This window comes from Lynx rufus, unplaced genomic scaffold, assembly GCF_022079265.1.
Source record: "Lynx rufus isolate CCGP_SWC_20201006 ecotype Redwood Valley unplaced genomic scaffold, mLynRuf1.p SCAF_1, whole genome shotgun sequence".
NCBI classification, from domain to species: domain Eukaryota; kingdom Metazoa; phylum Chordata; class Mammalia; order Carnivora; family Felidae; genus Lynx; species Lynx rufus.
Genome location: NW_025814823.1, coordinates 68,980,161 through 69,008,105, shown reverse-complemented (window position 1 = coordinate 69,008,105; position 27,945 = coordinate 68,980,161). Strand labels below are relative to the sequence as shown.

Genomic DNA, 27,945 nt, shown 5'->3' with positions numbered 1-27,945 from the left:
AATCTACACCCAAGAACCCTCTGCCTGCCATCTGAGAAGACGGTTCTACTGACAGTCAGGTGGCAAGTGGGGAGCTATAAAAAGGTTTCTGTTCCCTGTCTTGAATAAAAAGAACCAGGCCTGGACAGACCTCTTTCCATTCAAGATGGATGAACGAGTAAAAAGACCAACAAAAACTTAAATATGCAACAAAGATCCAATATGACACCAGTCATACTACAGAAAGATTTTGCAAATCAAAAAAAAAAAAAAATGTCAAGATGGAGAGCTTAAGGTCTATCATAAAAGAAAAAGAAGAATATGTTAAGATAGCATCTTGCTTTGTGTTTTCAATAAAACCCAGGGAAGCCCATCCTTTCTTCATAAACTGAAACAGGGAAGGAAAAAAATGGTAACTGAACTGAAACGGGACTGAAACAGCCACAGATAAAAATGGCGGTTGGATGGCACAAGAAAGGAATGTGAGGAAACCAACATTTCAGTAGCAAAATTAAAACCTTAATGTTATACAATAAAGAGCACTGTCAGTGTACAAAAATGGAATCAGTGAGGTGAAGAATACACTTGAGACATATTTCTAAAACGAAGAGAAAAAGGAAAAAGATAGAAATGATCAGAGAGCTGCTTACAGATCTGGAGGCCAGAAAACAAAAATCTAAACTAAGAATGATTCATGTCACTGGAGAGATAAAAATAAAGGAACAAATGAAACAGCGTAATTAAAAAATATGGACTAGAAAATTTTTGGAGTTCAAAGGGAGCCAAGAAAGAAGAGATTTCCATGTCCTAGGCAAAGCCAATGAAAAGCTCTGTGAACTTAGAATATTCTAGTAATCACCAAGACAAGGGGAAGTTTCTAAAATGATTTAGCCCCTCTGTCCCAAAAAGAGTTAACTACAAATAAATCGATCAGCTTCTCTTCTGCAGTACAAAACATAAAAAGCCAATAGAAAAATATCTATAGAATTTTGAGGGAAATTATTACTCTAAATAATATACTCTATCATATATTTCCTACATGAAAGTGAAAAGTATTCTCCAACATTCAAAGGGTGAAAACATATATAGTTCATAGAGATCCCATTTTGAGGGATTTATCCTAAAGGAATCAGTCATGGGATTAAATATTTACATATCAGGATGTTAACCGTATAATTTATAAAAATAAAAAAATTAGAACCAATGTAAAGTGACAGGAAATGCTAAAACAAATTATTGTACATTCATATTATTAGGTGTTAAGCAGCTCTTCTAACAATGTAGAATGTCAGATCCAAATGCTTACCATGTGATATTGAATATTGTATATCTTCTCTTCAGGAAGCAACTATCATCAGAAAATAAAACAAAAAAATTGCAAAAAATTCTAAAAATGCCTTGTGGGCTTTTATGCTTGCAAACATGTCATTGTCTCGTTTAAAACTGAACCATAGGTCAAATGCTATGAAGATCAAGAGACATTTATAAAGTGGATATAATTTCCAGACTGAACATCCTAGAAGGCAAGCAAGTAACCAACTAGGGAAATCACATTATTTTGCTGAGTTTGGACACACTTTCATTGACAGGACCCTTGCCCACTTAGTTGATACAATAAGCAGATTGCGTATCATAGTCTGTTGTCCAAACTGCTCAGCAGAAATTATAATAATGTTGCTGAAAAGTAAGTCACAAGTAAAATGCAGTTTAATATTTAAACAACTTGATGTTAATTTGAATAATTCAAGCTCACAGTGAGTAGGTTGTGGTAGGGGGCTGGCCAACTTTTAAGGAAAGAGATTAAATAAAAGAATGAACAGAGTGACAATGGCTTGCAAATTGTAGCTTCCTAATATAGTAAAATTTGCATAACACTTTTCATAGAACTTGGCATAAAAATGTTAAATTATAACTCCTTATTATTACATCTAATAATAAAACATAACTAGTGTAAAATTAACCACTAAGGCACCAAATGAGACAGTTTTAACGTTACATTTCAGATACAACTCCACCTTCTCTTCCCCTCCTTTGATTTTGTAGGGTTTCAGAATAAAAGGGGAGATTCTCAGGAAAAAAAATCCACTATCTGGATTTTATTATTCTTAACAGCAATAGTGAACATGGAATTTCTTTTTGTACGTTACGTGGTTGAAGATATCATGGTATGGTTTGACCCCCTTGGGGACTCAGAGCACATATTTCTAGAAGGGTTGGCTAAGGTCTGGAATGGAGCATAAGTCCATGGTATCAGCAACCCATAATCATGGTCTCTTGCTTCAATCAACTAAGCTATTCAACCATGTAGAAGAGCTTCAAACATGTCTGTGAAATACTATGAAAAGTAAATTGTTATGCAATATGAAAATAATTACATGTTAAATCCACGACTACTAATAAATGGCGGGGAGGATATTTGCCAAGAAACACTGTTTCCAGCGCAACATCAAACACTGAACTAGAATGAGATTGATGACAAATCATTTTAGGCTTAAAAAGTATAATGAAGGTGGGGCGCCTGAAGGTAGGTCAGTTGGTTAAGTGTCTGACTCCTGATTTTGGCCCTGGTCACGATCTCATGGCTGTGAGATTGAGCCCCGTCCGTCTCTGCACTGAATGTGGAGCCTGCTTAAGACTCTCTCTCTCTCCCTCTGCCCCTCCCCAACTAGTGCGTGCGTGAGCTCTCTCTCTCTCTCAAATAAATAAATAAATATTAAAATTTAAATTTAAAAAGTAAAAATTAAAAAAAAAACTTTTAAGAAGTATAATGAAGGATTTGCCTTATCTGCTTTGATGCAGACTAAATGTTTTCAAAATTTGGGCACACGTATGTTTTGGGGTAAAAATCACAGGTAGAGCAATTGGTCTGCAGATTCAAATATTAACTGCTTATGAACTGTCTAAAATAAAAACAATACCACCGAATCAAAATGTGATTAAAATAGAGTAAGTGACATTATTAATCTTCCAACCACTCTGCTTTTTTTTTTTTTAGCTGTCTGACTAATGAATGAACTAAAAGCATCTAGAGTTCTAAACAGTTTTCACGTAACCAAGAATACCACTGCCTCAATAACCTCGACGCTTTACATTTGAATCCACACAGTAGTGTCCCAGATCATATCATTAACTTCAGCCAAGAGGCAAGAGAGACAGGAGAGAAATGATGCTTTCCCAAAGAGCTCTGAGAAGAACTACAGTAACATTCTTCTAGAATTAAAAGCTCTGCTAGACCTTAGGAAATACCTCTTTCGCCTGTCCCTCTTTCAAAGGGAATCAAAAGACAATTCAGAATTTTAAAACTCAGGGTACCATACCATTTTAAAGACAAAAAAGTCTCAGCCTGTTCTCTGATGGCTTTTAGTGATTCACATACAGCCAGGATTCCGGTGCTGTTCCTCCAAATATTCTGGACCATAAAGAAACAAATAAAGCACACTGCAGTTTTTAATGAATTCTCTTTTTCAAGAAATATGGTGGGCAATCTTAGAGCTCTCTTCATGTCTTAATTAAAATTTTAATACAGTTATTATCATTAATATTATCAGCTGGCATTTATGGAGCATCTTACATAGTGAATAAAGTGCTTCCCGCACGCAGTGTCTCAGTGAATTTCAGAGGAAGACAACAGGCACTCAAAGGATTAGTTTGGAGACTAACAGCCCGCACAATTAGAAAGAATTCCAATTACTAGTTTCATTACTGAGTCTACTTAACACTTCTCCCCAAGATTACCAGTATCTGTCTCATTTTGACCCCATAAGTGATTCAGATTCATGATTGCCCCCGTGCTATTTACAGAACAGCAATAAGTATATTAAGAAAATCTACTGGCTTTGCGATAAAGCTGACTGTAACCAGCTCATAAAGCTGCTATCTGTGTCCTTCAGCAGGAAGGAAAACTCCCTTCTGGGGGAGCCTGTCCTGTTGTGTGGTTTGGTACAATAGCTCTCTTTTTCTTTACAGGGTCAAAAATTCAGGAAAAGAAATTAATAAAAAGCCTTCTCAGAGAAAAAGGAAAAAAAATAAAAGAAGTTTCTCTCTAGCGCCAACCCCATACTGCCCCCTCCCACCAAAAGAGAGATGGAGAATTTTAGAAACAGGGGTTTATTCACAGCGTTTAACTAAAAGCAGACTTCCTCTGGATTAGAACTACAATTTACAAACTGTATGAAATGTCAGATGATATTCTAGTTTCTTACACACACTGCTGATTTTATTGCATACTTTGTAGTCTTTATCCTCCTATAAAAAGTTACCCTTTCTAGGTTTAGATAATTCTCTAACATAAAAAGTAGCCATTCACTTTTTCTTGAAATAAAAAGGCAAAGTGGTTTGCAATAAACATTTGAAGTTCCACAGACATTCACTATACACACACACACACACACACACACACACACACACCTATGTATGTATATGCGCACACGAGAGAAGAGGGGGAGAGAGAGAGGGAGAGAAATAGTAGTAGCCAATATTTATTGAGGACTCTCAAAATGCTAAAGTTCTAGAATTACTTGTCAATATTTAAAGTGGCACCGCAAAAGTCCTGTTTAAAAGTTGGCACAAGTGGCTTATGTTTAAATTCGGAACTTCACACAGACGTTTCAGCCTGCTTTAGAAGCGGGTTCCAATTTAAGCTCCATATTGACCTAACAGCTAACCTGCCTAAACCTCATTTTTCTGATCTCGAAAATGGGACAATATTCTGTATCTCTCAGGGAAGTTGGGAGCATTAAATATATATATTTTTTAACATTTTGAAAACGGTTGTCAAGGTGCCTAGAACACAGTGGGTGCTTTAAGAGAGCTGGTTCCCTTCCTGTGTCCTGTGTGTTGTTATTAAACTTAGAAATGAAAGAAAATCAGCCTGTCCTGTGGACCTGGCCCTGAGTTTCAGATTTGTTTTAATGAAAGGAAATAAGCACCTGTTCACCTTCTTTCCAAAAAATGCAACGACTATGCTTGAAATATCAAAATGCCACTTCGAAGGGCTCATCCCCATGGAACAGCCCCCTACTCCCTTCCCCAAATATCACACTCAGAAAGAAGGGTTGTAAATAATTCTGTTCTTCAAACTTAGGAAGAGTAAAAATGCATTTCTATAGCTATACTCGTAAATTCAACTTACTTTTCTTACTCAGGGTTCAAGCGGATTAAGATACTTCAACGGCTACCATTCTCGTAGGAAGAACCTTCAACTGTGGATTTTGAAGGTACCTACCAACTGCATTGGTAGTAGCTGAAGTTACTATCAGTTTGCAGTGCGTTCTGGGGGTGGCTTTGTGACAATGCCAACTGGGCAGCACTTTTGAAGGCTCCAGCCAAGGGTAGCAAATGGATAGCCCTCAGTTCCCCTCTTCCCACCTTGCCCGTCCACAGCAGGCATGACTAATCAATCCTAGCACTTTCTCCCTATGAATCTAGACTTGGCACTGGAAGATTTCTCAAAACAAGTTTCCAGGCAGGCAGCCACCACCAACTGATCAGAGTTCCCTTGTGAGTTGAAACCACCCCCAGACTAGGCTAAAGGTTACCTTTGAATTACTTACGAAAAAAGGGGGGCAGAAGGGGTGTGCGCTTGCTGAAAAAATTAATAGTCTTAGCGTCATTCTAATGGGATTATTTACCCTACTTATGAGACCAAACTTCCCAGGCATTTCATTACCATTCATTTAGATATAAATACCTGTAAAACTACTTATAAATCATTCTTATCTCTTCATTAATAAGAACTTCTTAAGAGCCATTATGAGAAATACTCTTGGCCGGTACAAATTGCTGTATGTTGGTATAATTAATAAAAGTGTACATCTTTATGCATAGCCTATAATTCGGGCTCTTTAGTAATTACATTGAAATGAAGTTTTATTATATTTCAATTTCATTTTCTATAGTAGTGGATACATGGACGCCCACCCCAGTGCAGACCTGGGGTATCTTTCACGCAGATGAGCCTCTGTTTTTATAGGCAGTGTAAAGATGTACCCAGAACTGATTTCTTCAAAACAAGCACCCGTGAAACAAACGTCTGATTCTTTGGCCAGTGTGCATCAGCAGCAAAACAAACAGGCCATTATATTTGTGGCAAAGAATGAGATCGCAAAGTCAATGAGGAACAAGGCACATTATCAGCTGGTCTACATTGTAAAACAATGGCACAAAAGGGCTGTTAATACATGAAAAAGCCAAAGTTTCATGGTTCTCAGCGAACTTCAAGGGTTCGTGGGACCATCCTGAATATAAGTTGAATATAAGTTTCCAGATTTTTCTTAGCTTTCCTGATTATGTTCAGTTTGGCAGTATTATTGGGCACTGGCACCCTTTTCCCTGTGTATCCCTCAATTTGTTGCTTTCGAAATTACAGCCGTGTTTACTCAGGAGAGCTGAAAAAAAAAGTCACGCAGGCAAACTTCAATTCATTACAAAGATCTTCACAAGTGGGGTTTTCCTTGGGGCGTGTGGTAATATTTGAAACAAACTGAACAGAACTAAATAATCACATTGGAATTTTACAGGCATTTCTATGACCTAATCCTGTAAATCAGCCTTTAAACTATGAGGAATTTTGAAACCGCCATGATCCGATGTCATGTGAGATGAATTGTATTTTTATTTCGTCATTTTAGCCAGCGGGGAGGGCAAAATACTATCCACGCTGTGGCCAAGAGAAGGGTGTGGTTCTCTTTCTTGCCTTTTTGATGCTGTGGGAGACAGAGATGTAAAGAGAACAGGCAGGGATCTTCAGAGAAGTTTGCACTCTACCCCCCCCTTTTTTTTCTTGCTGCTTCTGATGAATGATAACAAAACAAGATCTATGCTGGAGGATAAAAAATCTCCCTAAATATCCAGCCGTAGCCATGCCGAATAACACAGTTTTGCTTCCGTGCGTACATATTATGCTGTTTGCTGGCAAATTAAATCTTAATTCATGTGTTTTTCCCTTGAAGGGTAGGGAGGAAAAAAGCAACCCCCCCCCCAAAAAAAAACTAAAAAAACACAAAAAACACAAAAAAAAACAAGAAAACAAAAAAAGCCCTAACTGCCTATTAGTTTTAGTTTACAGATGAGACTTGATAAGCCTCAGAAGCCGCTAATTAGAAGGCACATGCTAATTAGAAGGAGATTGTGACACCCTTCGCCCCTTTCTTTGCTTGCTGTTGTCTGGAGCATCTCCACTGCCTTGAGAGCCGCTCACCCTCCCGGCCCATGGTGCCCTCCTCTACTCTAGTCCTTATGTCCTTGGAGTTGATCTTGTTGCTGTTGTGCCTCACCAGAACATGATTTAAGGACCCCAATTTTTCATCCTCCAGAGTCAACTGAAAATCCATCTACCTAAACCGCAGCGGAACCTGAGACGTTCAAGAAGCACAGTGCACTTTCTGGAGGGCTTTCTTTCCTACATTCACCGCGCACGCCCGCCACTGGCCACTGCCACAGACGGTCACCGGGGGGAGGACGGAGGGAGGACGCCTGAAGCATACCATAGCTCTGGGGGTTGAGGCAGAGGCGGGGGAGAGAACACGATGGACGCTCCTTCACGGGAGCACATCGCTGGGCCCCATGTCCAGTGTGGAGCCCTACTTGGGCCTGCACTTTGCCTTCTGTGGGCACTGCTTTCAGAGATGACGTCAATAGAAAGGACTCCATGATACATGCCACTCACAGTAGCATCCCCACAAATCCAAGCTCAACTGTACTCAAACTGTCAATCAGGCAACACAAAGGAGGAAAAAAAAAAACAAACCCACAAGTCCCGATCATTCCAAGCTTTTAAACAATGCATAGGTGCCCCCCCCTCACCCCAGGGGCTCAGTGGTGCCAGGGAAATTTCCATTTCTTATGATGTTTACTGAAATGAATGCTCTTCTTCTAGATCCTAAAGTCTTTGGGGGCTGGGAACGTCATGCCTGTTTCTGTGTTCCCCATGAGGCACCAGGCCGCACCAGGCTGTACCCTAGAGAATCGAAAGCTCATGGTCAGGACTGTATTTTGGATAGAAGCTGGCAGGTAGCAAGACTGTTGATGCCACCATTGTCTAGCTGAGACACCTGCATGTAAAACCCGTCTGAGCCCAGCAAGAAGCCTTGTCCCAGTTGGCCTGGCCCACCCCAGGAAGCCAAAAAGGGCCCCAGAGAGGAGTGGGTCTGCCAGGCCGAACCTCAGCTGCCTGATGGAGCCTGAAGAATGAATGAGCTTTACCCAAAAAAGTACCTGAACATTTGAGCCAAGTGCCTGCTCCCCACCTTCTCCTAGATCCATATACCTTAAAGCACAAACAAGAGCGTAAGGAATCGCCTTTTGGGTCCCCAAGGACACATCTTGTGATAGAAGTTTCTAGAAGTCTAAGAATGTGGATAGTTTTGCTAAAATCCTACCGGTTTCACTGCAGCCAACCCTGGCTTGAGAAAGACACTCTCCAGGTTGTGGGAACACAGGCCCGGCCTTGCCTTGTAGCTTCAGGAGGCATCGGACGTGTCCTGAATCAGGCAATTTCCTTTCTGTGGAACCCCATGTGTGCACACAATACGAGCTCATTTCCTCCTATTGGCTTTTGTTTGAACAGTTTCCTCTGATACGGGATGTCTTCCGCTCTCCTTGGCTGTTACCTAAATCCAGGCATCCTTCTCAATTCAAGACCCACTCCAATGGGAATTCGGCCCGACCGGCCACATTCTGATGGCCTCTCCCTCCCTCCTGCCTTAGATTAATCGTTAAGTGTCTGGGGCCCCCAACCCAAACAGGGCTAGTCTCCAGGGTCCCCCACTGGCTTTCGCAGTGAGTGCCTGTGTGCGTGCACACGTGTGTCCTAACTCCTCACGGTGATCGCTGGCTACCCATCAACTTTGTTTTGCTTGCTTTACAGAGCATCAGTGCACCAGCAGACGGCTGGATTTTAATCAATGCTTTCTGAGCAGAGGGAATGAGCATTTTGAAAATGATTCACAATGGATTTGAAGATTTGCAGATATCCCTTGATTTGGAAGCATTTAGAAATCTTCCCCAACTGCAAGCTGAAACGGAGACTTTCCATCCCAGAGTACATTTCTCTTTGTACTCCCTCCTCTATTTTTGAATTTCTTTTTCACTCTTCTGTCCTTAGGTTTTCCCGTGGGCCGATCCAATCAATGGACTCCACACCACCCTTCTTTCCTCTGTGTTTGTGTGTGACCCAAATCTCATGACCGGGGGCACCAGCAAGCACCTAACTTGTGAAAGCGTCTCTGCTGTCGAAGGGTTCTTGTGGGGGGAAAACAGGACATGCCACATCGAGTCTTCCAGCACAGGCAACTGGGTCACTAGGGCCAGGAAGGAAGGAACGCATGGTTGCAGGAAACACCTTGCAGCAAATCCTTGCTTATTTGTTCTCTAAGCAACAAAGGGCCAACCTTTCTCCGGGGACCAGAAGGCCAGGACGGACTGGCAGATGTCAGGAGTGTTTCTTGGCCCCCGAGGAAATCCATTCATTTATTCATTCACTTCCAAAAGTTTAAGTTCAGGAGTTTGGTCCCAATGTGAGCCAGTTACCATCTGCTTGAATGACCTAAAAACGGCCCGAGTGGGGACAGAATCAATTTTATCTGCCGAAACAGCTCAAGGCATGGGCTGTCACAGGGCCGGGTCAAGTGCTCCGTTTTCACACATGCACTGTATGAAGCTTTCTGAATGTGGCCTGGTCCTCCTGTTGTCAAAAGCAACCACACTCCTCTGGTTTAGGGAAATATGCCTCACTGTCTTACCATCCCTACCAAACGTAAGTGTGCCCAGAAGTCCGGCCTAAAATTATTTTGAGGAACAGCCTTCTTGCATTTTGTGGCAAAACCGGTAATGTCTTTGTGAGCGATACAAGACTGTAAGAAATTGCAGAAACAGTCACGATGGAGTCGCTGCTCCTTCTGGAATTGTCTAGAAGGTCCGCAGCGTTCCTTGGGGACCATTCCCCAGTAGCTTCATGTTGGGTCAAAGAAATACAGCCAAAATTATGTGTTGTTTATTCTGTGCAGGATAGAAAGTTCTTGGCATGGGTGATCCCCTTTAAGCCTAATCGTCACCCAGAGAAGTATTATTAAGTGCATTTTTTCAGAAAGTTGCGATTCAGGGGGCACCTGGGTGGCTCAGTCGGTTGGGCGTCCGACTTCAGCTCAGGTCATGATCTCACAGCTCGTGAGTTCGAGCTCCGCGTCGGGCTCTGTGCCAACAACTCGGAGCCTGGAACCTGCTTCAGATTCTGTGTCTCCCTCTCTCTCTGCCCCTCCCCTGCTCATGCTCTGTCTCTCTCTGTCTCAGAAATAAAAACATCAAAAAAAATTAAAAAAAAATGTTGAGATTCAGGTACAAGTTAAACTTTGCCTGAAACGGAGCCTGTAGTCTGTGAAACAGCTGGGATCTGAGTGCAGGGTTTAAATGGTCTCTTTAACCCCTGGGCCCAGAGGTCTATTAGTCATTTGTGTTCACATCACTCTGTTTCTGTAATAAATGTAGATTCCTGGGCCCTGTCCCACACATCTCAAGTGAGCATCTCAGGGGCCACGGCCTAGGAATCTGTCACCTGCTTTTTAAACAAGCTTCCGGAGAATTTGTGCAGCCAATGAAACCGGCGTTTGGAGTAACTGGTAAGGGCTTTGAAATGGGTTGGGAAGGAAACCACACTTCTTTCTTCTCTAGGAGCTGGAGGTGGGTGGGGCAGCAAACGCAGAAGAGAAATAGGACCTTGTCCTATGGCTGTAGGAGCTCATTCTGGCCTCGACTGGGGGCATGCCTGTCCTTCACTTAGTTTTCAGGTGGCCCTCAAGGGTAAATAAATAGGCCAATCCATCCTGTGAGATGTGCTGGATACACTGTGCAACTGAACGTCAGCAGAAGTATGCATCCTACAGCAATTAAGCAACTAAAACGTCCTGTGAAAGTTAAGGGGCTCCAAATCCCTCCTCCATTTGTGTGTTTTGTTCTAAGTCTCTGACCGCCCATTGCCTTCATCAACTAACTACTCTGAGGCTTAAATGCAAAAAAACAACCCTTGGCCGAAGGGGCTGGGGCTTAGCTGGCCTCTCTTCAGTACTAAAGTACAGCTACACAGACATGTGTGCAGTCTCCTGGGGGCAGAACACATACCCTCTTCATCCGGAATAGAAACTTCTGGGTGCATTTGGGTGGAGGATGGACTGTGAGTTTCTGTAAGTATGACTCACAGCTAATAATCATCTATACAAATGCCTGTCTCGCTAATAAAACACTTCAATCATTCCACTGCATTCCATGCACATTTAGTGAACATCTACTACCTACCAGGTTCAAGTTGAAAATGCATGGGGGAGTGGGATGATAAGGAAGCTTTACAAATGGCATCTATATTGGCAGGTTGTTATTTAGGGGAAGAGTGCCAGGCCCGTGATTATCCTTTTGCTGACCCGAAGCAAAATGAGGGGAAAAGCTAAGGAAAATGATAAAAAGACAGAAGAACAACAAAAAGCTTCGACGTAACACTTTGGAAAGAAGCCACAGTCGAGCAGGTGCCATGTCATAGAGAAGCCTGCAATGAGGTAAAGCCTATCTCTCACTAATAACTGGGGATCGATGCCGTATGTCGGTAACCCCACTACAGTTACTTTGAATAGAGCAGGATACATTTCAAGGCAAAGGCTTCTGGGACTCTCCCTGCAGAAGCATTTGGTCCTCAACTTACTCCTTCCTTCCAATTTATCGGATGCTTTTCACCTTTCCTGTTAGAGCAGAATCAGACCTGTTCCCACAAATTTTCAAAAACCGGGTGGTTTCATCCTATCCATCACTCTGCCAGCCTAGTCAACCTCCCCTCAGTCCCACACGGTCTCACCTTAGCCCTGATTCCTCTCCGGCTTCCCTCCGTCATCCCTTCGACTGCTTTAAATATCTCACTCCCTCTGAATGATTTCACCCACTGTCCTGGCACCTTGCCTTTCAGCCTCCCAGTCGCCACCCTCCAGCTGTCTCCCAAAGGTCAGGGTGCCGTCTTAACTTCCGCACGTCAAGGTACCAGACTGAGTCCTCATTGTCACTGAACTTTCTTTCTTTCCCATTAGCACTTGGTTTTAGGAGAACCGAATACTCATCCATATTACATCACCCGCCCACGTTATTTCTAGGACATAGTGAACAGCATGATTGCTTCTCACAGATCCAAGGGCATTGAGAGACGCCCTGAGGCCCACACACCTGTCCCAAGAACACCTGCTGTCTCTGCAAGTCTCTTTGCTTTCAGATTCCCTGCCACTGGGAGTGTGCCTAGGAGATCCCCTCAAATGTAAGTGCTCCCCAAGGCTGTGCCATCAACCATTTTCTAGTTCTCCGAGGGAACCCCTTAGCTATCTCAAACTCCTTTATGATTTCAAATTCCACTCCTCTGTGGATGAGTCCCCAATGGACTCCGAGCTCTGCACTCTACGGAAGCCCAGACCTATACTTCCATGACAACATTCCAACTTCAAACTTCCAGTGACCAGAACCAATCTCATATCTTTCCCCATCCTCCTGCATGTGTCTGTCTCCGGTGTCATGAATGTTTCTGTCACTGAAGTTCATGGTCTCCGGGTCATCCCGGACTTCCCTCCCTCTCCCTTGGCTTCCAAGGTTCCTGCCCCAGCACCCGGGAAGCCACTCCTGTATGAGTGCATGACCCCTGCCGGATCCTTGTCACCTGCTCTCTCCTCCATGACTTCCTGGGTGCCCACAGCTCTCAGCTCTAAGCTGTACTCACAGAATTATCTCCCCAAGCAGTGTCTGACGTCTCCCCCTGCTCCCCCACTCACCTACTCACAAACATTTGGTGGCTCTCCGCCGTACTTGGAATAAAGTTCAAAATTCAAAGTTTGGCATTCAGGGTCCTCCACAATTGAGGCATAATCATGCCAAACATTTTAGCTGTGCTCCCATGAATACTCTCTGGATTCTGCCCTACTCTCCAGAGAAACCTGCATGGGTGCTTTTCTTCACAGGCCGCGTCAGAGGCTGCCTCCTCCAAGAAGACTTCCCTGCTTCACCTGCACAGCAGGAGTCTACTGACAAGGAACCTTATACCTCCCTTGTGGCACGAATTACCTTCACCGTTGCGGTTTATTTATACATCTTATCTGTCGCACCAGAGAACAAATTCCATGACAGGAAAGGAAATGAGGAAAATTTAAGACATATTTCCTCAACTTTTCACACGGTACTTTTTTTTTTTTTCTGCAAATTTTTCTTTTGCCAAGAAAACTTCACTAAATAGAATGTGTTTGCCCCGGCAGAACAAGTAAAGATTAAGTGAATGATGATCAGCCTGTTGACACAGGGCTTTCGCTGTGTGCAGGGCACTTCTGGTATCTTGTGGCCCCAAATCTAAACAAAAATCCTGAAACACGGAATGATCACCTTGATCGACTGGGCCAATCAGGAGATCAAAGTTCCAAGTGACTTGTGACTTTTGTTCATCCTAAGTAGGGGAAGCCAGGATTCAAATCCCTGTGGATGGCCCGCAAGCTTTACATTCTTGCCATCCTTAGTCACTCTTATTTATTTTTTGAGACCTGCACTCCCTTGACTTACACGCACTCCCACAAATCTAGGGTTACACGGGAAGAAAGGGCAAACGGTGCGGCCATCTGCGGTCCTCACACAGTTCCTTCCCTCCACTGGTCTTGTTTGCCAAATAGGATTAAAAAAAAAGAACCCCAAAACACTTTAAGCACGACTTGCACGTGTTTGTAAGACATAAAACATAAGCACGGGAGGAGAAAAGGACATGCTTTGGAAACCATACCAAAGTGGCACTATTATTTTGGTTATTATTTGATGTGGATGATGATCTCCTTTTCAAGTCTGAATGTGAAGCATGAACTTCCCCCTGGCCCGGGGGTAGGATGCGATGGTGCTTCAGGGACCTCACTAGTCGTGGGAACAGAGCTAGAGCCCAGAAAGAGGGGAGAACAGATAAGGAGGGGGCGGGGCCGCAGTGAGCAAAGGATATGGGGTGCCGTCCCACCCACTTCCCTTTATCTTACAATACACAGTGCCGGGTAGCCAGCTACACTTTTAAACATTTTATTAAAAACAGAAAGATCAACACATCCTAAGTGTCCAGTCACTGGATTTTCACAAAGTGAACACATCTGTGTGACCCACCCCCAGACCGAGGAATAACGTATTAGCAGGACCCTGAGAACCCCTGTCGCCAAAGGGTGACCCCTCTCTTGAACTAGCTACTACATCTCACTAGCTGGCTACATCTTAAATTAACCCTTCGACTGTTGTGGAGAGGACGGCAGTGGGTTCTTGGAGAAGCCCTGTCTGGCAGCAATTGCCATTTCAAAGCAGGGGGTAAAAAAAGTGTGTGTGTGTGTGTGTGTGAGAGAGAGAGAGAGAGAGAGAGAGAGAGAGAGAGAGAGAGAAATTTTGCATGTAGGAGAAAAGTGTTTCTAATTTTCAATCCTGAAAATGTGAGGGGAAGAAGGAAGATGGGAAGAAGGGAAATAAGTCAGTAAATGCAGTCTCTGCGTCCCCCACTAGAAGCTGAAAGGCTCCAGCGACGTGCCATTTTGAGAAAGAAAGCAAACAGAATGGCCCTTCTCTACCTGCCGGAGCAGATCAGCTCCCGTGCCTGTAGCCTTCAAATATGGGGCTAGGTCGGCGGTGATTATTTGATAGCACAGTGTTCACTAGAAGCCTGATATTCTGTGGAACATATGGTTTTGATTTTGGTGGTTTTTTTTTTTTTTTTTTCTGTTTTTAGCCAGTGAGCAAGATGGAGAGTGTCACAAACCTAACTCCAGAAGGTGCTGGGATTTGCCAAACTGTAAAGGGAAACTAACGCCCGAGCCGTGTCCCTCCCGCTTTCGCAGCTCTCGGGGGGGGGGGGGGGGGTGGGGGGGCTCGGGGGAGACACAGAGGGCCAGGATGGAACTGCACTGACCGGATCTACGACAGAGACTCCCTACCGTTGACAAAGCACAGAGCCCAAGTCGTGGGGCTTCCCACGACTCTCTGCACTAATTGTCAGCCTGGAAGGAAGAGATCAGAACATCAAATAAAAATCCACAGGCAAACAACCATTAACTCAAGACCCAACATGTATCTGGCTAAGAAGACTAATGCTGACTCCGGTTTCCACCATGTTTTAAGCAGCAACATTCTCCAACTTCCCATCTTGGGTTATCGGCTGCCAACATTTCCCAAAATAAGCACTCCTCTCAGTTACGTTTTCTGATCAATTATTTAGCACGGTCTGGGCGATACGACATCAATCTTACCCCGAGGGGGAAGAAATTTATGCTCCCTCGTGGTCAGCTAGAAAACTTGTAGTTTTAATTAAAAAGGCACATTTTCAGCATGGATGAGAGTGCTGGCTGGGTTTATGGACATTAGTAAGACTAGTAGTAAAGAGAGAAAGAAAAAAAGGCAGAGTCGAGGCCTGGGGAACTTTAGGTTAAATATCAACCTGGGAATTTTCCTAAGAGAATCTGGAAGGCTTTTCTCAACTCATGTTTGAGAGCCCTTGAACAGGCTTTTCTCTAGATGAAAACCTGGCCAGCTAGTCGGGAAACAGTTGACCAGCCCTTCCTTTGTTTGCACAGGGTGTCCCTGAGTAGGCCCCGGGCGGAACTGAAGGAGAAAATCCTTCCTGGTTTCTCCCTCTCTGAGGAAGGAGGACAGGTTAGTGCAGCTCGCTGTCGACTGGAGCTGGGATTAATTAGTTCCTTCGGTGACCTTGGCATCTGCTGATGGCGGAATATGTCTCCAAGCTGTGGAGGGGCTGTGCTCAGCCACGGAGGGACTCAGGAGGACCAAGAGCCACGGCGACAACGATCACCATTTTGTTGAGTCCCAAACCAGAAACAACACAACAAAAGAACACCCCGAACAAGTGCTTTAGGTCTAAAAGCCGCTTTAGTGTGGTATTCAGATTGTGTGGATTATCTGTCTGTGTCTGTATACACACTAATCTAGATGTGTTGTTGTGTGTGTACATATCAATGTATATATCTGTGTGCATATATCTATCTGTGTATGTATATTAATCTAAATACATAATATATATTAACCTAAATCTCTACCTAACTTTATCTGTATATACAAATATTTATCTGTAACTATCTACATATATTAATCTAAATCTGGGTCTACGGCTCTATATGTGTTTATGTATATTAATGTCTTTCTCTACCTGTCTACATACATATATATCCATCTAAATCAATCTGTCTATCCATCATCCTATGGGTGGTTTTGCAAGTCAATGCCCAGCATCTTGCCAGGTATTTCCAAAGGCGTCTATAGCCTCTTGTTGGGATTGACAGAAATTTTTAAGCATCCCACGCCATTGGGGAAGATGTCTGACCTTCCTCACTTCACCTGCACAGAGCTGAGGGAAAACGGCGTGCCCCACCCCTTTCTCTAACACAGCTGGTTCAAGGTTCAAGTAGGATAGCGATGTGGGTCAACGTGAGAAACTCAGAGCAACCCAAGAGAAACTCAGAGCGGGCTAAGTTGCATAAATAAACGTATTACATCCTAAATAAGGGAGCTGCCAGCTGCTCCTATGAGAGGCAGCCTGATTGCCATCTTTCAATATATGAAGAAACTCACCCACTGAAGAAGCATCTGGGTCACTCCAAAGGCCCAAACGAGGGCCGGAGAGTGAAGGTCACTGGAGTCACATTTCGCCTCAGCACAAGGCTGAATTTTACAACAGAATGTTGTAGTTCGTAAGCACTCTGGGGCAGTGATTGTCCAGTCAACAGAGGGGAAAGAAGCCATGAGAACCTGGGTAGCAGGGCTGTGGTGGGGGGTAGACATGAGCTGTGCTAGATAATCCCTCCAATTCTTCCCAATTTGGGATTGCCTCTGATCTTCACCTTATGTTTGTGGGTTTTGTAAATCGGGAGGAGGGGCTGTTAGGGTCTCGCGTGTGTGAGGAGCCCCTCCTGAGGCCCCGAGGCGTCTCCCCAAGCTCCCGCAGCCCCAACACCTGAGCACCAGCGGAACAGAGAGGTGCAGGTGAGCAGATCACAGGGAGTAAGGAGTTAAGGAGACCAAAGTTCTTGGTGGGTCCCTGCAGCCCCAGAGGCAGCTAGTTCCCTTTGATCCTGACTCTTAATTGCAGCCTACTAGCAAACAGGGAACTTGAAAGAAAAGAAACAGGGGAACTCTGGAGATAGGGTTTGTTTTGTTTCCTGAGGGGATGGTCTTTGTGGTGGCTGCCAGGAAGCTGATACTGTAGGGTTGGAAGGATGGGCTTCCTAAGGGGGCAAATAAATAGACCTTTCTATCAGCTAAGAGCCAGGTGTGAGCGGAACCCCAGGAGCAGTGGGCAACTACGTGTGCCCGTTAGCAGGGGTGCCTGGGAGAGATGCCTCGGCAGAGAGAAGAGCAAGAGAAAAGAGACGACGGGCTGGCTCAGGAGCAGGTCAAGCAAGAAACAGGATGGTGGGTACACGCACTAGAAACAAGCAGCACGGGCCTCGGCAGAGGATGGGAGACACGCGTGTGAGAGAAGAGGGAAGGCGGGGGACAAGAAAAGCGGTTTCTAAGAACTTTCACAGAGCACAGCAAAGCCACAACACAACACATCTCCCTCTTGTACATGCCCCACAGCCGATAATGGGCTTTTACATATGTTATCTATTTAAGGTATCAATAAGTTGACATCTTTAGGTCTTTAAGCTTCTTACACACACACACACACACACACACACACACACACACACACACGAGATTCAAGAGTAAAGAAAAGGCCAACTAATGACAACAAATAACGGAGAGAAGGCTCTGACCATCCCTGGCGATTTATCAAGTCCCTTTGGGAAGGGGAGCTCCTGGCTGAAACTGAACTCATGCCCGAACAGTATGCCAGTAATTGCTTGTTTGTGGTCTGTCTTACACACAAGTGTAAGTGGAGTGAATTCGGCTAGCAGTATGTGCGAATGTAAGACAAGTTTTTCTAAAGCAAACCCCCAAGGAAGCACCTTTGGAAAAGGTCGGGGCCTTTGGAGACCACCGACTGGGGTTTCACCGCTTGCTCTGTCACTTGTTAGTGTGTGACAAGTAACTCAGCTCCCGGGACTTTATTTTCTTCATAAAAATTCTTCATGGGTCAATGTCCACAAAGCTCCCAGCAGAGGGCTTGGCATATAGTAGGCACTCAATATACTCAACCGACACTCGTTTCCCTTCATTCTTGAAAGGCTATTGGTTAAATTAAAAATGCAAGAAAACACCAGCCATCTGTGTGTGAGCTGAACCAGCATCTGGGCAGGGAAAACTTCCTCCAAATCAGTTTAGCTAGACTCGGCCCAGGAAAGAGGGGCCACGTGCAGATGGACAGGAAAATGAAGCATTCAAGGGAGGAAAGACAGATGGACACAAAAGAAGGTGTAAGACTTGTGACAAGATACAAAGCTGTCCACAATCAGGCCTGGACATTTCCCTTAAGCCACCACCTTAGACAGCTATCATTTCTAAAACTGTCTTCACTTCTACTGCAAAACATTAAAAGTAGCATTTTTAAACAGATGCGATCTTCATCACCTTTAACACGTCCTCTCTATTCTTCATATTCTTTGGAGAGAATAAGGGAAGAATGACATTCTCTGCACCATGAAGGGAGATGATGAGTTGGTCAGAGTTCCACTACGAGCATGGGGAGACATCCACAGACCAGCTGTCTAAAGCACAGAACTCCTGGAAACAGCCCAAGGCCCTGCCTTTCACCCTTGACTACAGAGGCTTTGGGGCAAGGCCCACGGCATAAGTCAGTTCACCCTCGCCCCACTCTGAGCCTGAGCAGTTTGGAAAGGCTTACTGTGTCAAGGAGGTAGGTCCTGGCTCCCAGCCCCAGAGAGCACTCCTTGAAAACCACGCCAGACGCGGTGGTCTGCCGCCATCTACGTTTATGTTAGCAAAACTGCCATTGTGCTCTAGAGCTTTGCTGATGAGCAGCGTGTTCATCGTCCGGGAGCTTGTTAGAAATGCAGACTCTTAGGCCCCACTCCAAATCTGTTGAATCAGAATCTCATTTTTAATAAGATTCCCGGCTGATTCCCTATGCACGTGGAAGTCTGAGAAGTGGTGCTATGGTTTACGTACTGCGGGGGTCTGCTATGAGGACAGCAACCGTTTACCCACTTTGAGTGCTTTTCTCATTTTCTCGAGCTCCTAATGGCTGGGTTTGGCAGAGACCTGCTGGATTCAAGAATAAACAGACCTCTGGGTCTGTGAGAATAGGGTGACCGGTGTCCAGAGAAATCTCCAATCGCCCTGGAATTAACATTCTAACCAATGACACCACCCCAAAAGGTGTATTTCAAGATACAGACGCTGAAGTCTTGATAGTTGCTGGTTTTAAGTGTTTTCTTCTGGTTATTACTGAAAATCTATTTTTTTAAAAAAAGGCTACCGTATATATGAAAAATGCAGCAGGAAGATCTCCCTATCCATCCAGTATCCTGCGACTCTCACCATTACAGTGAACCAATATTTGCCTTCAAGAGGGCCATGGCTTGGGCACTCATGCCAAAGAGGGTCAACCATGCGCAGCGGGATAATGCAGTGTGGGAAGCCGCACTGTCATCCCGTGGAACCACAGAGACTGCGGTACGGTGCTTAAGAGTCTTGGAACTCACTTTTTGGTTGACAATTTTGCTCTTTTGTGGCTGTTTATTTTCCCAATTCTTTGCTAGCATTTCTGCTCTTCTAGGTCTCTGGTAGTCCTCTCCCAAGGCCCATCCTTGGTCATCTCTGCCTGTCTCCATTTATGGTCCCTTTGCCTTGGAGGTTGTCAGCATCCTTGGCTTGGATTATGACTGCAACACAGGTATGTCTCCATTGACATTTGAAGCCCTGCATCTAAGCTGTTCTCCGTTCCCACATTGTCAGATGTCTATGGAATAGCCCACTTGGATGACCCACCATTAGCTAAAACACCACGACCAGAACGCACCATTCATCATCTTCTTCCGTTCCACCACCCCACTCCTACTGATTGGTTCCTTTTCCCATCCGCCCCTGTTTTCTGTTAGGGTTCCACTGACATTTTTCCTGATAACTCCAGTGCCATTTTGGCTCTTATAAGCTGTCACTAGTTTCCATTATTTTCTCTTCAAGGACCTTTTGGATTTGCCCTTTCTCTTCTATCCTCACAATGCTATTCTAAGCCCGCTTTTTCCCACATCATACCTAGAATATGGCAAAAGATTTTTTTCCCCCAGTGGCATCATATGTTACAAATTTTCAGATCTCCAGCCCTCTCTTACAAGTTGTAATTGAACACTTTTAAAACACTAGATATGATGTTATAAGTAACAAAATTAAGCTCGACATAGCTCTTCAGGTCTTCCGTATTCTGACTTCCCCCATGTTCTATTTCCCCACTACCCCTATTTCCTACTGCTCCCCAGAGACAAGTTTAAGCTTCCGCACTGCCCCCTATATCACATCATGCTGTTTCCTCCTCTGGAGATGACTTTCTTTTCTCTAATTCTGACTCCTGTCCTCTCCGAAGTTTGTTGAACAAATACCCCTACCAGAAAAATATCTTTGAGCAGGCACAACTGTCATGAGGTTGTTACTTATTTATAAATGTTACACTTGCATAACAATGCTAATATGTTACATACATTATCCAACATATGTGAAAATCGACATTTTAAAAGGATGAGCTAAATAATGTATAAGACACAAGTTCAGCTATTCCTTACCTAGTGAATCATCTTGCCCTAGGTCGGGTGTAGACCTCCCACTTTAGGAACACTGATCTGGACAAAATATATCTATTCAGAGCTACAGGATAGAGCTTCCCTCTATAAAGTTATCTACTACTCCAGCCCGAACAAAGTTCTGCTTGCTTGAACAACCAGGGCATTTAAAATTACAAGTAGTAAATCACTAATATAATGTATGCTTCACCAATACTTTTTAGTTGATTAATTGAAGTTTGCATCTAGGATGCCAGAAATTTATAGATTTTTCAAATAATTCAATATCTTAATTAAAAACATTACTGTCTTTCCAAAATTGCTTGGGTTGGGCTCTATCCACTGTGCAACATCCATTACAAGAAAACTCCAAGTCAGACTGCAGTGTGACTTCATTTAAAGACTTTTATCTCGGGGCGCCTGGGTGGCTCAGTCGGTTAAGCGTCCGACTTCGGCTCAGGTCATGATCTCGCGGTCTGTGAGTTCGAGCCCCGCGTCAGGCTCTGTGCTGAATGCTCAGAGCCTGGAGCCTGTTTCAGATTCTGTGTCTCCCTCTCTCTGACCCTCCCGCATTCATGCTCTGTCTCTCTCTGTCTCAAAAATAAATAAACGTTAAAAAAATTAAAAAAAAATAAAGACTTTTATCTCATTGAATATCACGTGCACAGATTCCCATAGCTTTGAGGACTAGCTTTTCTGCTTTTTTTTGGCTACTGAAAAAAAAAAAATCTTTGAACACATTGGTTAACCTCACTCAAGTTCAGTTTTTGTTTAAATTATAAAACAGAAACAAGAAGGAAATGTTGTGACCATTAAAGAGATGATAAAAACTGAAGGGATACGTACCTGTAAGATATCACTGTTATCTCACCTAGCACTTTGGTGTCATAATATGAACTGTATCAAGCATATCTAGGATCTCTAAAAACAATTGCCCTCCTACTTCCACCTATTTCTTTCTGAAAATGAATGATTTTTATTTTCTCCTTTTCATTTGCTCAGCTGAAAACACGGTGCTGCCTACCCTGTCAGGGTCTGAGCTTACATACTGGCTCTAGCAAGTATTAGCGATGGGCTCACGGGTGTGTTATTGAACCTTTGGGAACTTCTCTCGTTCTATGGACCATCATTAACTTTGCGGGGAGAGCATTAACGTTGTGATATTCTTCAAAGGCTCAAATTAAATGAGATATGTTGTAAAATATTAATTTCTCCCCCACCCCATTAGCAGGCCTAAGAGGACTCAATGAGAAGCTCTCGTGGGCAAAAGGAATACTTTGAATTTTGGTTTTTCCCACGTGTGCGGGCAATTTACAACCATTAATGAACTTTATGTTCTAGAAGCACCTCCCTGCCATCCATAGCCAAACTTACCTGGCTACTATGTGGCTAGGCTGATGCACGAACCCAGGATAGGTTTTGTCCCCTGGCGCCTTCTGAACAGTCAGAGCTGAGAAAGCAAAGCCAATCGGCCTCTCTTCTTGTTCTGCCTTGGGAACTAGGCTGTCTGCAGTACTGGTTACACGGAATTGTCCAAGAAAGCTTGTGGGGACAGGAGATAGTGACATGTGTACATGCACCAGGGACACTTAGAAGTTTTTCCTGCTTTTCAAAATTCAAGTCACTAACCACGGGCAAAAATAAATGAATAAAAGTTGTTTTTTTTTTTAAATCCAGTTTATAACTCATCTGTTCCAGGAGCTTTACCCAGTGCTCTAATTTTAGGCTTCTGGATTTTTTTAAACCCTCTTTTTTGAACTGTTAATTGAGATAAGGTCTGTGAAAGCCCTTTGTAAAGTGTAAGAAACTATACATATGTTAATTATTCTTCTGAAGACATTTGTGTGCTGACCTATTCTTATCTTGTTTGTAAGTATCTTGTTCCCCAGCGATCGTGGATTGCAAATGCTTAAGACCCAGGACCTGCAGTGCTGGGTGTTCCTTGCCTCCTCCCTCTGTCCTCTGAGGGGGGCTCACCCGCCTCCCCCCCCCAAGCTCGTACAGCAGCCAGCTGCCTGGATGCTCCTAAACCTTAGAACAGCCCATCTGCCTGCCAAGACTCGTAACTAAAAAGACTTCTTTAGGCTCGTTTACGTCCCTCAGTCTCCCACTCAGTTCTCCACAAAGTGAGTCCTTAACCTTGCAGTTTGTCTGCACCCAGAAAATACACAGAGATGTTAGAGTAAAGAAAAAAAAAGTTAGAGTAAAAAGAAAGAAAGAAAGAAAGAAAAAGAAAGAAAGAAAGAAAGAAAGAAAACAACAAATAAGCAAAGGAAAGCAAAAACTTTGTGTTTAAAAGGAGAAACTGTTTTTTTTTTTTTTTTAAAGTAACTCTGTTTTTAAGGGGAAAAGCGGGGGTAGTTTAATCCTCCAGGGTGGGGAATCAGGTTTCCTTACTGGGACAGGGATGGCGAGATAATTACATCAGGGGCTCCCAGGTACCCCGAGGCTCTGGAGTATGGGAGAGGATCTAGGATTTCCTTTTGGTGACTGGTGTTTAAGGCTTTTTAGATGATGCGTCCATATTCCCCAGTCACTTTGGGGCTGAATCTCAGCTTGCTGAGACTGGGTGATTGCTCTCAGTGGCCTCTTATTTGGGACTTTTCAGCACATTCTCATAGGTCTATTGCTCATCTTACATCTTTATATGTTATTTAAACAGCATTTATGCTGAGGAAAGTAACAGAGGTGAGGAAAGTGCATATAGACATTTAAAACTCAAAATCCCTTCCCTTATTCTCCCCCCACCAAACACCAAGAACGATCTGAAACCTACAATTAATGCCTGATAGTCAAGGTGAAATTAACATTAACCAATACATTTATTAAAGTCTTTAAAACTTACATTTTTGCATCATTTCTTTCTGCCGCTGATTTTGCACATACACTAAGTCAGGTATTAGGTAATTGACTCGTTTTAACCGAATAGCAAAAGCCAGAGAACCCAAGAGGTGTTTAATAAACACTTGTTGACTGATTGATGGAATATACTGACCTAGCATCTTCTAGACAATGCGTTCTTTGTCAGAGCGCTAAGGTAAGTTGGTGGGTCCACTTTTATTACCAAGCGTTTCTCCCGAGTCAAGGGGAGCGGGCCAGCTGAAAGTTTGTCCACTGGCCTGTGGCTCAGGTTCACAAAAGAAACCCTGGGGCTTTACCTTTCACACCTGTTTTCAGTCTCACAACAGAAGCGGGACTAGCCTCGGCTGCCGAGCCTTCGGAGGCACCGACCTGATGCAGACCCAGCCTTGACGCCACCCTGGACTGCTTACTATGAATGTTATCACAGCTGCAACCCCCAGTTTGCACACAAAACCTAAGAAACAACTGAGCTGAGTAAAAAACCCAGGAGAAAAACACTGTATTGTAACTAATTTAAAAGCCCAGCTACGTCTTCCTGCCTCGTTCTTCTGAGAGAAACCAACGCGTGAAATATCAAGTCCCTGGTTCCACGCGGCCAAGCGCAACTCCGCCCATCTGGTTCGGTGGACCATTCCAGAAAGGACGCCTGGGCGCATGACCCCTTTGCTTCTCTCTGCAGCCCCTTCCTCTCTTTCCTTGCCAGGTCTTCGGGCAGACTTTGTGAAAGGAGCGAAGTCCTTTACCCTGTTCCTCTCTGTCCCTGGGGTTCCGTGCTCACCTGGCCTGACTCTGGACCTACAGCTTTGCCTTGACTTTGCTACTGGCTGATGGTTTACACCCCCACCTTTCTCTAATGCCCCTCGCCTCCACTGCCCCCGCTCTCTCGAGCTGCCAGATTTCTCTGCCTGATATGACACAGTAACTGTTTCTGACCCTGTCAGCTCTCAGGTGCAGCTGTACCCAGAGATATTCAAGGCCCCCAAACTATGTTTTCAACAAACATGCCCCAGAGTTTTATCACCTTTCATCAGTCACAATCCTTTACCCCTTGCAACGTTACCAACCTGCTTCTATGCTGACGATACGTTTTGTCATTTTGGAAAATGTAAACAAATCAATATGCCTTCTGCCCCCATCTTCTCTCATTATCAGTAAGAAAGTGCAGGAGGAAAGGGAGAGGAAGGGCACGAGAGACTGAGCCTGGTCAGTCTATCGTCAGGAATTCTCTCAAACTCAAATCTAAATGCTTTTCTCCCAATTCTCGCTCGGAATCTTGAGTGCCTGATCTTGAATTTCGATGGCGCTCCCCGAGCGCGGGACTGGCTGGTGGCCATGTGATATTGATTTGTTTTCGCCATAGCAACAGCAAATTAAAACAACTAGCAGAGAGGAGGCAGGCCGGTAACCAGTAAAGCTACATAACCAGTATATTTTGCAAGCGTATTTTCCTCTTTTCCTCATATTGTCTCTCTTATTCAATCTACTCTCGCAAATTTAATGCAAAGTCAAAGCAAAAATAGCACTGAATGCTTTGGGCACTACAAGGCCTACGTCTGAAATAGTCTGGTTGGCACAGCTTCTGGTATATTGCATGAGATCGATGGAGAAAATGCAAACAGCAATGCTCTGAATTCCTTGGAAATTTTGTTTGTTGGTTTAAGGATAAATATCCCTAGAAAATTGACCTGAGCACACAGTAGAGTGAAGGGTTCTGGAAATATGACTATTTATCTTAATACCCTAAGGCATTTGCCAACCGTTTCATTAATACGGAGGTTTTATCCCTTTGTACTTTAAATAGCTCATTGTGGCAAGAGACAGATGACTTCTTTTTATTTTATTTTATTTTATTTTATTTTATTTTATTTTATTTTATCTATTTTTTTGGTACAAGGTCAAGGCCTCTCAAAATGAATGCTGGAATCATGAGAGAAAAGTGTAGCAAGTATTACTCAATTCTATTAAGAGAGAGAAAAACGAAGTTGGGTGCCTGCTTAGGGCTACACGAGCAGCTGGAAAGGGAATGTAAACTAGAACCGGGAACTCCCCAGAACTCCGGTCTGTTCGTCTGGAAATTCTCCCTTCAGAGGCCCCATATTAAACGCTACCTTCCCCTGATCTCTCCGACCCAGGTTACCACCTGTGACACAGATTAACAGCCTGCAGTACTGGACTTCCCTTCCTTCAGCCCATCTGCACCAGGCATGGTGCTCTTTATGTAAAAGCAGCTGTTCCCACCATCACGGCCAGCCACGAACTTGGTGGCATAACCTTGGTCCTACACAGTGGCTCCGGGGGAACTGGGAATGAGGCCACAGGCACTATCCACCCAGGTGGCAGTACTGGGCTGTGCCAGGCGAAGTTGGGCCAGAAGCAAAGCCCGTGCTCCGCTCCCCACTGCTCTTCGCCAGCACGGCCAGAACCCTGCAGAGAACCTGCTCGGACCCGCCCGACGTGAGGCAGGTAGGAGATGCCCTATTTACGCTGGAGATGGGTTTAGGGTTTAGAAAGGACGGGCTAAAATATGAAGACATAACTCAAGACCTGCCAAGTGAGAGTCAGAATGTTCCTGGCCAGGACGTAAAGCAATATTCCTCTCCACGAGCCTGAATAAAAGAACACCCAGCAGAAATAGTTGGGGGATGACGTCAGAAGTTCTGGGCTAGTGTCCTGCACTTCTCCTTGAAAGTAAAAACAGTGGGTCTGGAAGAATCTACGTGGCATTGCCCTTATTTAAATGAATATTTGAACTGCTCCTCAGAAAACAGGCAGGATAGCTGAAGAAACTTCATCTTATTTAAAGATTATAAGCATGCCCTCCTTTCTCCCCCCACTTTATTAGCTCCCCAATGCACATATTACCAAATTAACAAATTGTCTTTCCACTTAACCTTTGTCTTTTAAAAGGACAGTAATGTTTCTCGAAGAGCATTCACGGTAGTAGTGGTTAGGCAAGTCAGATTTTTTTCTTCGCTTCAGTGCTTGCTAACTATTCTAAAAATGTTACACATTTATTGTAAACACATGCTTCCGAGGCCTAACAAAAAAGCACAGTTTCCTCATGCCTGGCAGAAATTTAAAACGGAAAAGGGCAGAAAGAATTCTTTAACAAATATATCATTTCCTTCTCTTGGGCCAAGTGTGTTAAAAATAAATCTCCATCATTTCTCCCTGCTGCTTCTCGGCAAGAAAGTTGATATGGTTCGGCATAGTGAAGACACAGCTTTAAAAGCTAGCCTGCCCTCATTAAATTATTCTGCTGGCTGTGTGTTCTCATTAAAAATGCATAAAGATCAGATAATTGCAGTAAGCATTATTAACCCAGCTTTACTTTTGAATATAATGGTTCCACTTTTAAGCTGGAAACAAAGGCTCAGAAAAAGAAATGTAAACATTGAACTACAGTATCGAAAACTTGTCAGAAAGCTACCTCTTGCTGGCTTGTTAAAAAATGTGCTTTTGAAACTCAAAGCCGTGGCATTATAGGGCTAGGTGGGTCCCTAATTTCTAACACATAGACGTATTTTTGGCTAAACATTCAACCGATGGTTATTTACTACGAAGTTTTCCTTTTCTTCTTCATTACAAGTCCGTTTTCAAATAGCAGGATCAACGTAAACTTTATTTATACGGGAGCGAACTGGGGCAGTAATGAAAATTTTCTAGAACAAGAAAATAAGAACGCTCCCAGGAATTCACAGTTTTTGTTGAGTAATAAAATGGATCTCTTCTTTGAAATAAACACTCGTTTTATGCCTCACCCCAGTCAGGCGGCACAGATTCAAGCTTTTGCCGTTTCTTTCTTTCTTTCTCTTTTTTTTTTTTCCTCAAATCAAAATGTTACGTAAAACTCCAGGGTCCCCGGCAAGTGTTACATTTGAATTAGTGGAATCCGGTTTCCCTGGCTTCCCTAAGCAACACACATGGAATGCACCATATACTGCAGCAAACTCTTTAAACATTCAAAAAAAAAAAAAAAAGGGGGGGGTGATTTTCTTACCTTGTTTAGCTCTGCCTCTTTTTCCCTTTTACAGTAACCCCGGGAACATCTGGCAGAATCCAGCGGCCGAGGCTTCTCCGCTGCATCATGAGGCAGAAATTTCCATGTAAATAGTCCTCATTCCCTGTGTATTGTACTCTGGGAGCCGTCTGCCGTATCTGGAAAATTTTGCCTTCAGATGATGAAGCAAAGACAGTCTAAACTCTGTTGCTGTAAAGCTGCAGCCCTTCCTCCCCACAAATCCCTCCCAGCCGGGGGCAGCCAATCCCCGGGCAGCTCGTCAGCCCTCCTCGTCTGAAACTGGCTCTTATAGGATGAGTGACACAGCAGCACAGCACTTGCGGTGTGTGAAAACAGTGCGTCCATACTGATGAAAGAGGAATTTCCCTCTCCGAAGAAAGC

At 43.9% G+C, this 27,945-nt stretch overlaps 1 protein-coding gene across 4 annotated transcripts in view; it reads right to left on the bottom strand.

Moving 5' to 3' along the window:
• MBNL2 (muscleblind like splicing regulator 2) overlaps positions 1-27,745 on the bottom strand; it is a 158,773-nt gene extending 131,028 nt beyond the window's left edge. For 2 of the 4 annotated variants that reach the window (XM_047081152.1, XM_047081144.1), the window contains exon 1: positions 27,544-27,744. The gene's annotated coding sequence lies outside the window, so the exon portion shown is untranslated. Of the gene's footprint in view, positions 1-27,543 lie in introns of all 4 variants that reach the window. The other 2 variants (XM_047081162.1, XM_047081138.1) reach the window with 2 other exon arrangements.
• Positions 27,746-27,945: the final 200 nt, after the last annotated feature.